Source organism: Hyperoodon ampullatus (genome assembly GCF_949752795.1).
Source record: "Hyperoodon ampullatus genome assembly, chromosome: 4".
NCBI classification, from domain to species: domain Eukaryota; kingdom Metazoa; phylum Chordata; class Mammalia; order Artiodactyla; family Ziphiidae; genus Hyperoodon; species Hyperoodon ampullatus.
The window spans coordinates 63,705,769-63,717,660 of record NC_136917.1 but is presented as its reverse complement, the minus strand read 5'-3'; positions in this window follow the sequence as shown (position 1 = coordinate 63,717,660).

Sequence of the window (11,892 nt, the reverse complement as noted above, 5' to 3'; positions counted from 1 at the left end):
ATGTGACTTTACTTTTAAAACCAACTATCAAAGTACTACTTGGGATTGACGCACATCACTAAGTCAGTCAACAAGCATTTATTAAACACCTCGCTGTTCAAGGAAGGCAAGAACTTCAAATAGTCCTTGCCCTAAGGACCACACTGCGCTTCTGGGAGGCTCTGCACGGACACATTATGTACACAGAATTAAAACCCTAATCCGGACGGCACACACTCTGTGCTCCACCCAGGAGGAGATGGGAATGCGAGAAAGCACCATCTTCTGCATCTTCTCCATCTCCAAAATTGTTAGCCTCAATTAGCCAGAAATTCAATTAACCCGAGGATGGTTCCATCCATTTTAAATACAGTATACCTAAATTACCAAACTGAATACACCTCACCTAAAATCACACATAAATGTACTCACACAAATTGACACCCACATGGCATATTCCTGGTTAAATGGGAACTCAATGAAAAGTGGTGCAAGTGATCTCAGGGGAACAATATCACAACTGGAAGTTGTATCCTGACCAAAGCCTCAACTTCAAAGACATTGCAGGGAGTCCAAAAAACCAATGAGTATAATGTTAAAAAACTATAAACTTGCATAATTTAAAATTATAAAACTGTGGTCCTGGTCCTATTTTACTTTTTTCAGAGGTTTTGCTAATTCTGTCCCAGCTCCCTTTTGTGTCAGAGCAGAGAGGAGCAGCCCAGTAAGCTGTTTACGCGATCCTATTTTTGTTGCTGTTGTTATTGTATTTCTCACACATGATCAGGCTGGAACCATGGGCAACTCAGTCCCCATTAGGAATGAGGGCATAAAGAACACGGTGGAAGACCCATTTCAGGCTGCTCCCACTGGCTCTTTCAAGGCTCTCTCCCCTCTCCCCTTCCACCCCAAATGAACCCCAAAGGCACACCCACCCCAGGGACAAACCAGGAAACCATCCACCAGGTCCTCCAGCAAAACCCTCTGCCTTAGGCACACGCCCCAGCCACAGATGGGCCTGGGCCCCTCCCAGGAGAAGCAATGAAACAACCCTGGACTGAAGGCAGAGGTAACAGAGCTCCAAGGAAATGTGCAAAACAACTCAGCAAAGGGCCCAGAACATTCTCCACACACACACACCAATTGCTAACCGTTATCAGTGGACAGAACACCCCTCTTCAGTGCTGTCCCCTTCCCAGCTGGGCCCCAAACTCAGCCCCAGCCAGGTGACAGGGAGAGCATTCCAGTGGCAATATCTCCAGGTCAGCTAAGACCTCCTGTACCTCAGAGGTCAGGGCCTTCCCGAGTACCGTCCCCTGGCTCCAGGACCCGCCTCACCACATGTAGCACACGTGGCTTTCACGTCTGGACTGGTCCATCCCTCAGGAAAAAGTCAGAACACTCATCATTTAATGCTCCCCAAATGCCCCTGCTTATCCCTAATCCCCAAAACTCAAAAGCAAAGCCCCCTGTCAAAACACACTCCACCCACAGCAAAAATCACCCTAAAGTGGCCACTGAGGAGATTACCATGCAAGGACAAGAGAGGTGGGATGGCAGAGGGAGCTCACATAAGGCCAGGCTCTCCTTGCATCCCCAGCGCAGCGGCTGGCAGGGAAGATGCACAGGAGCCACGATCTGAGTGGAGCCAAACCCACTCCTGGCCCTGAGGTAACACCCACCAAGGGGCGCAAGACGCTGACTCCCCTTCACCAAACGCTGTGTGGCTGTAGCTTCCCCTTTTGCTTTTCCTGGAGTCCTCCTCTCTCCCCACCTCTCATCTCCTGCTACACTTATCTGACAGGACTGAAGCAGCTCTGCCTCTCTGAGAAGCTCAGCTTTCCTACAGCTGCAAACAGCACCCAGCACAGTTCTCAGCACCTGCTTCAAAAACAATTTTAATGTAAGAACAATGACTGCCATCCACGCTTTCTCGGGCCAGGACTAGATGGGGAGAGAATTCAGCATTCTGCTTTCTCACTTAACACCCTGACTGCACTGACCTGGAGAATGAACCCTGGTCCTGGCCCCTCCCGCCACCTCAATCAGCTCCAAATCACTCGCCATCTGTCTCTGCAGCATCCACCCCACGTGTCTTCAGAAAAGGGAACCCTCATACGCTGTTGGTGAGAATATAAACTAGTATAGCCACTACAGAAAATAGTATGGAGATTCCTCAAAAAATTAAGACGAGAACTATCATATGAGCCAGCAGTTCCACTTCTGGGTATTTATCTAAAGAATATGAAAACACTAATTCGCAAAGACATGTGAACTCCTATGCTCGTCACAGCATTATTTACAATAGCCAAAAAATGGAAACAACCTAAGAGACCACCAACAAATGAATGGATAATGAATGGATAATACTGGATAATGCACGTGAACGCGCGCGCACACACACACACTGGAATACTACTCAGCCATTAAAAAAAAAAAAGATGAAATCTGGCCACTTGTGACAACACGGATGGACCTTGAGGGTATTATGCTAAATGAAATAAATCAGACGGAGAAGACAAATTCCCTGTGATTTCACTCATATATGGAATATAAAAAAACAAAAAACAAAATAAATGAACAAACCAAAACAAACAAATAGATACGGAGAACAGAATAGTGGTTACCAGAAAGGAAAAGGAGGGGAGAGGGTGGGAATGGGTAAAGGGATTGATACAGTGATGGATGGAAACTAAATTTTTGGTGGTGAGCACACTGTAGTGCACACAAAAGTAGAAATATGAGGCTGCATACATGAAACACAATGTTACCTCAATAAAAAAGGAAAAAAAAAAGAAGAAACTCAGCTTCTAGAGGCTGAGCATGAAGCAGGGTATTCTGACAGCACTGTCTGTTTAATAAGTAAATGCACAGTGAGCATCAAATTATTTTTACAGTAGGAAAAAAAAGGAAACCTAGTATCCGACAATAGGGACTAAGTAAATGACAATGTAACCAGTAGGCAGGAGCTCCCTCTACAGGGAAACTGCGGCACCACCAGGGATGGGGGGGAGAGGCACAACTAGCATGCCCCCCCACCACAATGGCCTAAGGAGAGCTGAACTCAAGCTGAGGAGACCAACCAAGCACCTTCAGAAGAGAGTACTGCCACTTCTGACATCAGAACCAAGCATGAACTTTATTAAAAGAGCCTCAGAGAGCCACATTAGAAAGTCTGACACATCTGTGTTTGGGCAGCTCACTCAACCAATGGATTCGCAAACATGTAAATGACAACATCTACTGTTGGCATGGAAAATGATCACTCTCATTCTCCCCAAGTAGGAATACTAAGTACAATACAGCCCCTGAGGAGCCCATCGGTGGGCAGTGCCTAAGTGAACACGCAGTAACTCTAGCGGCAATTCTACTGCTAGGAACACACTCACAGTGGCACCCAAGGCACCCAAAGATGTATACAGGAGGATGCTCACTGCAGGGTTATTTTTAAACACAAAACCCAGAAGCAACCTAAATGTCCACCAATAGGGAAACAAATGAATAAAAATTAAGGTGCCTGCAAACTAAGGAATACCATGTGGTAATCAAAAAGAATGAGGTGGATTTCTACGTGGTGGCATAGAAAGCTACCTATGATAATAATTCAATGAAAAGAGCAAGCCACAGAAAATGTATAATTCCATGTGATTGGAGGAAAACCATTTTACATATGCATCTTTATATGCTCCACATTTGTGAATGGATGGAAAAGCATGTGAAAGGGAAGGACATGAGCTAACCTGTAAACTGTGGCTGCCTTGGAGCTGCTTTTAGAAAGGAAAGGGGGTTTAGGAAAGGAGTGAAGTTAAAATAGGATTTTCACTTTTGATTCTACTTAATCACTTAAGTTGTTTGTGTACTTGATAATTTTTTTTTAAACTAAGGACAGAAAATTTAAAAACCTAACGAATGTGTTCAAAATTAAGCCACGCTGCATTCATGATGCCATAAGTCACATTCCAAAAGGCTACTGCAGCAGAGGTGTCAGAAGGGAAAACCATCAAAGTGTCTATACTGGTTCCAAGAACAGATTCAAATCACACCGAGGTGGCAGGGTTAACAGGTAAGGCCTGTGGGGGGCACGCTCCACCCTCAGGTGACCATTGATGGCTTTGGCCACCCTGCCCAGAAGGTAGGAGTAGGGCAGAGCTCCCTAACTTCAGTGTGCATGAGAGTCGCCTGAGGCACTTTTTCAAAAGCCTCCTTCCTCCCTCTCAGTCTTTCACTGCCTATCGCACAGGCAGAGCAGCCCTCAGATGCCACTGAGAAGAGTGGGCTGGCTCCCCGCACCAAGCACCCCCCAGAACCCCCACTTTGAAGTATGTTCTTTTCTCTGCAGAAGCTCCCTCAGAAGGATCCAGGCAGGGAAGCCCTGGTGCTCTCAGAAAGCCAACAACCATTGCAATGGCTGATACAGAGAGCAGGGTGGCCATGGGTCCAAACGGCTCAGTCAGGAACAGTTGAGAGGAAAAGTTTTCTGAACACAGGGAACACCCAGTGAGTCAACAGACAACATTTTTAATGGCAAGGGTATAACTGGGCTAGGACCTAAACACCAAGAGCCACCCTGCCATGGCATTTCTCCACCCATCTGAGTACCCAGGTAGCAGGGCACAGTGATGAATGGAAGGGGCTATGAGCCTGGCAGAGGTTCTAGCTGTGTGACTTTGGATAAGCCACTTATACTCCTAGGGTCTCATTTTGCTCATCTATAAAATGGGGCTAACAATAGTGCCTTGCTACCACTGTTGCTGCAAGGATTAAGTAAGGAAAATAGATAGAGCATGCAGAAATGTCTGACACACAGTGAGTACTCAATAAATGGTAGTGTAAACACAATCCATTAATCTGGGTATTCTTTGTTTGCCCCTCCAGATCCACCTTCCTCCTTCGTCCTGCTCTATGCCCCAAGAGCTGATCATTATGGACTGTTTTCAGTGGGCTATGGGTTGGATCAGCAAATAGGGGGCACCAGCAGAAGATAGGAGAGTGCAATTGGGGTATTCATCCCCCAGGCTGCCTCCCTGTTGGTCCTCAGGTGGGCAGTGACTTTCTTCTACTCAACGCCACAGCTCCTGCCAAAGGACCCCCTCCTGTTCTAAAGGACCCAGGGGCCCACACCCCTTGTCAGGTTCCCCACACTCTGCCCACACCTTTGCAAATGATCCCTTCATCACGCTTTCTTTAATTAACCCATGGGAGTGTACATCTGACTCCTGCAAGGACCCCAACCAACACAGCAATCATCGCCTTCACCATCACCATCCCGGCTTCCCCTCAGGAAGGGAGAACTGTAGGAAAGCCTTTGGCTCTGCTATTTCTAACACCATTCTAGGCAGTCTGTCAAGGCAGAACTGGGCCAGTCTATAAGAGGGGCATCAGACCAGCCAGGGATTAGAGCAAAAGCAACTACTCCTAACTCTGGGGACCAGGAAAAGCAACTTCACCAGCAGGAGGCCAGGGCTGCTCTGAAAGCCAGTATGTGAGGCCAACGCCATCAGGAGCCTCCCTACACCCCTACCCCACACTTTCTCACCAGAAGTGGCAGCCCAGGAGAATGGCCCTGGTTGAATCTCCAGGATGCTGGCAAAGCCAATACCTGGGCTCAATAAGTGGTAGTGTAACCACAATCCATTATTCTGGATATTCTTTGTTTGCCCCTCCAGATCCACTCCAGACTCTGGTAGGTCTGTCCTCTCAGTGCATCTGTCCTCCCACCCCCCTCCATGAATGTCTCACACAGGGCAGCTAGGCTTTCCAGGTATTGCTTCTATTTTAAAACACCCTGGGAGGTGGGCCACCACCGTCACAGCCTTCCACAGGCCTCAAGCGAATGCAGCTGACTTGGGGACACCCTGCCTGCCCACCCACCCATCAAGAGAAGACCAGGGCTGGCAGGCAGCATGCCAAGGTCTGGATCCCAGGTGCACCTAGGGCTCCTGCTCGCTGCCTGGCTTGACCCAGTGGAGATAAAATAGACAGTGCTTGAAGGCAGGTAGACTCGGGAGTCCAGCAGACCTGAGTTCCAATCCTATTCCACCACTCTCTTGTTATGAGATCTTGGGCAAGTCACAACCTATCTGCCCCTCATTTTTCTTCAGTTACAGTACAGGAAAAGAGTCCCTGACTCAGCATCATTCTGAGGACTGAATGAGATTGCTAATACAAAGCACTTAGTACAGTGGCTGGTACCCAGTAAGTATGTAACAAACACAGAGAGAACTTATTACAGATTTTCATTTTATATATTTCTTATCGTAATTGTACCTGCTGTGCAGGTTGCCGAAAGGTCACCCTGAACCACAGGGTCCAGAGTTCTCCCCAACCATAATGAGGTATTGTTCAGCTGAATATTGTCCAGCCAGGTCCTGGAAGAATGCCTCCTACCTCATCCCACGGAAAACTGACCCTTCTCCTGATAAACACCCTGTGCCACTGTCCTCGCAACAAATAGGGTAACTCCACTGACTGCTGTCCACTGACAGCTAGACTACACCCAGCCATGCACATGCTCCCTCTGGTCAGTGTAAAAGGGTAACAGTGCCGCTCTGAATAGCAAGTTCTACCTTTCAAAAGGCACTCAAATCTATTAGCTCCTCACAGTGGCCCCTTGGAGTGGCAACTGCAGTGTGAAAGCATCAGCACTGGAGCTAGCCAGTCCAGGCCCTGAATCCCAACCCTGTTCCTGCTGAGCTGTGTGACCTTGGGATGGTTACCTCACCACTCTGTGTTCACGTCTCCTGACCCGTGAAATGGAAACAACAGTACCTCTCTCCCAGGGCTTGGAGGACAGTAGATTCAACGTCATAATACATATGTCAACCAGCCAGGAGAGTGCTGGGCAGGCCCTCAATAAAGAATGACTGTAATGATGACGATCACACTTATAGTGGAGAAACTGAGGAACAAGAAAGTAAGTTGGCCTGTAACTCGACCCTATGGCTCATGTCAGAGCTGTGTTATATGAGCTCAATCTGCTCTCCAGGACTCTTTCCAGCAGAGTTCTGGGTAAAGGGCTAAGATTCTCACTTACCCTCACCCCCCTGAGAGCAGGCAGTGAAATGGAGGATTGTGCCCAGGCCCAGCTGATCACCTGATCACCTTTCCTCAGTGGCAACCAGAGGGGAGCCCCTGAGCACCCTGAGGGGCTGCCTGCAGGCTTGGGCTGGCTCTCAGCCATACATGCCTCTCTCTTACCAAAGATGTCACACCTTGAGAAATCCCATCAAGGGCAAAATGGATTTTGGGAGCACCTTACCGGTAAAGGTGGTGGTGAATGTTCCCCATGACCACCAGCTTGGAGGTGGTTGTCCACGTGTGTCTATTGTCCAGTGGGGCCAGAGGCCCAAAGGCAAATCCTCACTATATGGTCCCCCTGAGCCCCTCTGTTTGTCTACAAACAGCCCCTCCTATAGAATAGCAGAAATAAACTAACTGACTGAGAGTAGCCCCCCATACCCAGGCTCAAGCACTTTATTCATAACAACTCCAGTAGAAGCCATTGACTCCCCTCACCATCCGAGAGGGAAGAGGCACCAGGCCCAAGGGCTTTAGGAGAATCCCCTTCACCAGAGTCACCCCCAGCCCCGCAAGCCCAGAAACACCAGTTCAACAAGTTTCCCAAAGGACTTGGAAAGTCACAGAATGAGGATAACATGTTCAAAGCAATTATGTCAAATTAGGAAACAGTTCTGCCTCTCACTGTTCTAGGGCTGTACACAGCGTTGTAGCCCTTTATTTATTTGTGACTCTCTGCTAGGCAAGGCTATTTTCTGAAAGTGAATAAGACGTGTATCCCTCAAAAAGGATGTCCAAGATCAAGGGACTATGGTCTGGGCCTGCAGCCACTACATATACCCATTCAATAATCCCACAAATACTTAATGAGCACCTACTATAAGCCACATGCTGGAATGGTGAAAACTATCCTTCTGTCAGCAAGAGTACATTCACCCCCACAGACCCTCTCAAGTACCTAGTATTGCCAGGTGGCACCACCCCACGCACTGAAAACAAAGTTGTATAAGGCTTAAGCCTGACCCTGTAGGAACTCAGTCCAGAGCTGGGGTGGAAAGAAGGCAGACCCTGGGCAGTCTGCCCTGCCCTTGCCTACAGCACATTAGGCAAAGGAGGTGTTCATTTCCCTATCTCCTCTGGAGAGGGGAGGCTGGTCCAGGGGCTGTTCCTCAGGTGGAACAGACCCAGGCTTAGCCCAGGTCTGAACCCACATTCAACTTTCTGCTCCAGCCTGACCTTGTCTGTCTGTAAACTTAAAGGTTTTTTAAATTACCCTGAAAGTTACTCAATGCCTGGCACACAAATGCTTAATAATAATGTTTAAAATAACAGAGGCCACCTTTATTGAACCCTTTTCAGAGCACCACGTGGAGCAAAATAGTCTGCAGGGGATGGGCTAGATCCTCCCCTAAAAGCCTCAAGGGTAAGTGTCAAGGTTTCTGCCCAGACCTTCTCCCTACCAGGCACTGTTCTGAATGTTTGAAGTTAATCAACTCATTTTATTCTTCCCAAAAACCCATTGAAGGAGAGGTATGATTGCTCCCGTTCTACAGATGAAAAAACAGAGGCTTAGTATCTTCCTGGCTGTGTGACCTTGGACAAATCACTAATGCTGCGTGCCTCAAATCCAAAGGGCTCAGAAGCAGTTTCGTGAAGGCACCGCTGCATTTGGTGAATGAATGAGCAACCGAATCAGGCAGGAATCCCTCCTAAGGCCAAGAAGGCCACATCACTACCCTCTTTTTCCAAGGCCTAACCTTCTGCCCAGCCCCCAGCTCCGGCCCTGGTCCCTGCGGCCTAAGTCGACTGTCAGCCTCCCATTCTGCCCGGAAGGTGCTGGCAGGCGCAGACAGTGCCGGGAGCCAGCTTCTCCCGGCGTGGACCCGACAGGGCGTGCAGGGCCGGGGCCGCGGGACCACGGTGGTCACATGAGCTCATCCCCGAGGCGACAGCGTGGCCCGCACAGGTCCGTGAGCCCAGCCCCGCGAGCTTAGGTGGCGGGCGGGTCCCTGCCCGACCCGCGCTGGCGGGATCGAGGGCCAGAGGTCGCCTCCAAGGAAGGTCACCTAGACCTGCGGCGGGCCGGGCCTCCACGCGGCGGCCCGTGCCCTTCCGCCCGAAGGTCCCCGCGGGCTGTGGTCCCCAGCCGCAGGCGCCTCCGGATGTCCGGCCACCCGCTCCCCAGCCCGGGCCTGCTCGCCGCCCGCCCGCCCCGCGCGGCCTGCTCTGCCAGCCGCTGACCCGCCAGGCCCTGGCGGGCCGCTCCCGTTCCCTGCCCCGGCCCGGCTCTGGGCCCCTCGCCCTCACCCGCCCCGCATCCCATCTCCTCCCCCAACTCCCCACGGACCGGCCCGCGACTCGGGGCGCAGTCAGAGGCCTGGCCCCTCTCCGCTGCGCCTACCTCAGAAGCGGTGGCAGTGGGCTCCGCGGCGGCTACGGCGGGGTCTGCAGCGTGAGGAACAGAGCCAGCGGCGGGGCCGAGGGCGGGGCAGCACAGACGGCGGCGGCGCAGACCCGCCCAGACCCAGCGAGGCCGGCCCCGCGAGCTCCGCCCCCTGGGCGCTCCCGGGACACCGCCCGGGCCCCGACCGGGTTCGCTTCCAGCGCCTGAACCGCGCGCGGACCTTTCGGGGCCCTTCGGTACCTGCGGCGGACGCGTGTGGCCACGGGCGAGTGCGGACACGCGTGATTGCCTGCGTGCGCCCGGGCACTGGGCGGCGGGACGGCGTGGGGCTGACGTGTGCAGAGTTGTGTGCGTGCGCAGGGACAGGCGTGTCGCCGCCCGCGCGGGCCGACCTTGCTGGAGGTCCCTCCAGGTTGAAGCATTCGGGGAGGGAGGGGTCTTCCGGTTAGCTGAGCAGTGGCCGAGGTCGCCTGCGCTAACAGAAGACACGTGGGGACCTGGGCCTCCTGCTCGGCCTCGGAGCTGGGAGACAACACCCCTCCCCCGGGAGTTGATGTGGCGGGTGGCTGGACCAAGGCGTGGCCTGGGTGGACGAGGTGACCCCCGGGTCCTCCCCAGCAAAACCTGCTCAGGGTGTTAAATCGGACTCCGAGCCCCTGAGGGCAGTCACAGACCCGGCGAGGGGAATGGGCGCCCGAGGCGGCGCGGATATAGAATAGCGCCCACGAATGCTGCTCCTTGGCCCTCGGCCCTCGGCTCCCGGCTCCCGGCTCCAGACACAATGTTTCCGGCGCCTCCGACCCTCCGTCTTGCAGCTCCAGGCTCGCAAATCCCTGCAGGGGCCTGTAACGGAACGCGCTGAGAAAACCCCTCAAGATGAGTAAACAGTTTACCCCTATAGCGAAGCTGCTAGCAGCCATTTTCGGAGCATTTGAGAAGTGAGAAAAGTAAATTGCCTCTTGCAAGAACGTCCTCTGCTGGGTCCTATGGCGCGCGGACCAACCTAGGGCCCCTCGGGAACCCGCGTTCAGACAGGGCCTGCCTGCCCGCGGGGCTCGGTTAAAGCGTGCGCAGTCCCCCCTAGGCCTACGCGACCCACCTGTAGCGGACTTAGAGAATTAATGAATGCCTGGCTGGATGAAGATTCTGCACATCCTTCGCCTTTGGCCAAAAAACGTTCTCCAAGGCTTGAGGCATCTAGGGCCCCTTGGAGGAGGCGCCAGTCTACAGAATCAGGACACCGCTCACAAGCAGTTGTGGCACAAATTAGAGGAGTAGGCAACGGGGGCGTTCAGAGGCAATCAGGCCAGGCTGCTGGAAGGAGGCAGTGAGGAAAGTGGCAAGTAGTATTCCAGTGCCCTAGGGGTGTTGAAAAAGAAAGCAGTTTATGGTGGGGGAGCCGGTGTGAACAGAGTGCCCTGCCCCTGTAGGGGCTCCAGTCTGACTGAAAATGTGAGGAGGAGCTCCTGGACCCCTTGAGGTCCTGAAGAGTAGAAGACTAACACCAGAACTCTCCCCAGGCCCATGACCTGCTCCATGACTGACTGGAGACTCAGAGCTCCCCAACCTGGCCATCCTCACCCCCATACAAAGGCCCCAGCCCACTCCTGGAAAGCCACTGAGTTACCCACCAATGCAGTGAGGAAGAACTTGGGAGGACAGGACCTCAGAGAGGTAGGTAGGACCAGGTGGCTCTTCTAGAAGATGCAGCTTCAGAAACCTCACGAGCTAGGAGCAGATGCCTGCGCAAGGTCAGTAAAGCCCAGGTGTGACACTTGGACCAAACGTCCAAGGTGCTCCCTCCCCTCCAGCACCTCCCTGTCAACCCCCCTTTCACTGACCTTCAGCCTGGGGAGAGTTCCCCATGCCCCACCTTCTCTGGGTCCCTTCTGGGGCTCCCCTAGGTGCTACTCTTGAAACAGGAGGGAAGGGGTCAGGGCACAACCTCTGAAAGAATGACAAAGCTCGAGGACATGACATAAACTGATTAGAACCAAATGGGTCCAAGATGGCGGACAAGTCGACTTCCACTAGACCTTGAGCCTCAGTATACACTCACTGTAACACATCAGCAAGCTAAATGACACACCCACAGGCGCTGTGACAGTTCCAAAACAGACCTTAAGGATCAAAAAGTGGTCGGTGGCCCAATTCCTGGAAATCCCCGCCCCTTCCTGAAATAGCTGGAATGCTCCTCCCACTCACTAGCCTATGAAATTACCCACCCCTATAAAAACTGACAACCCCATACCCTGGTGCCTTTTCTCACCTTTTGAGATGGCCCACACTCTGTCTGTGGAGTGTGTTTCTCTCTAAATAAATCCACTTCTTACCTATCACTGTCTCTCACTGAATTCTTTCTGCGATGAGACATCAAGAACCTGAGCTCCATTAAGTCCTGAAACCAGGTGTGTGATCTCAGTCAGAAGACTGTGGGTTTTGGCCAGGTTCAAGTCCCAGGTGCATGGGTTCGAGTCCCAATCTGAGTTTTG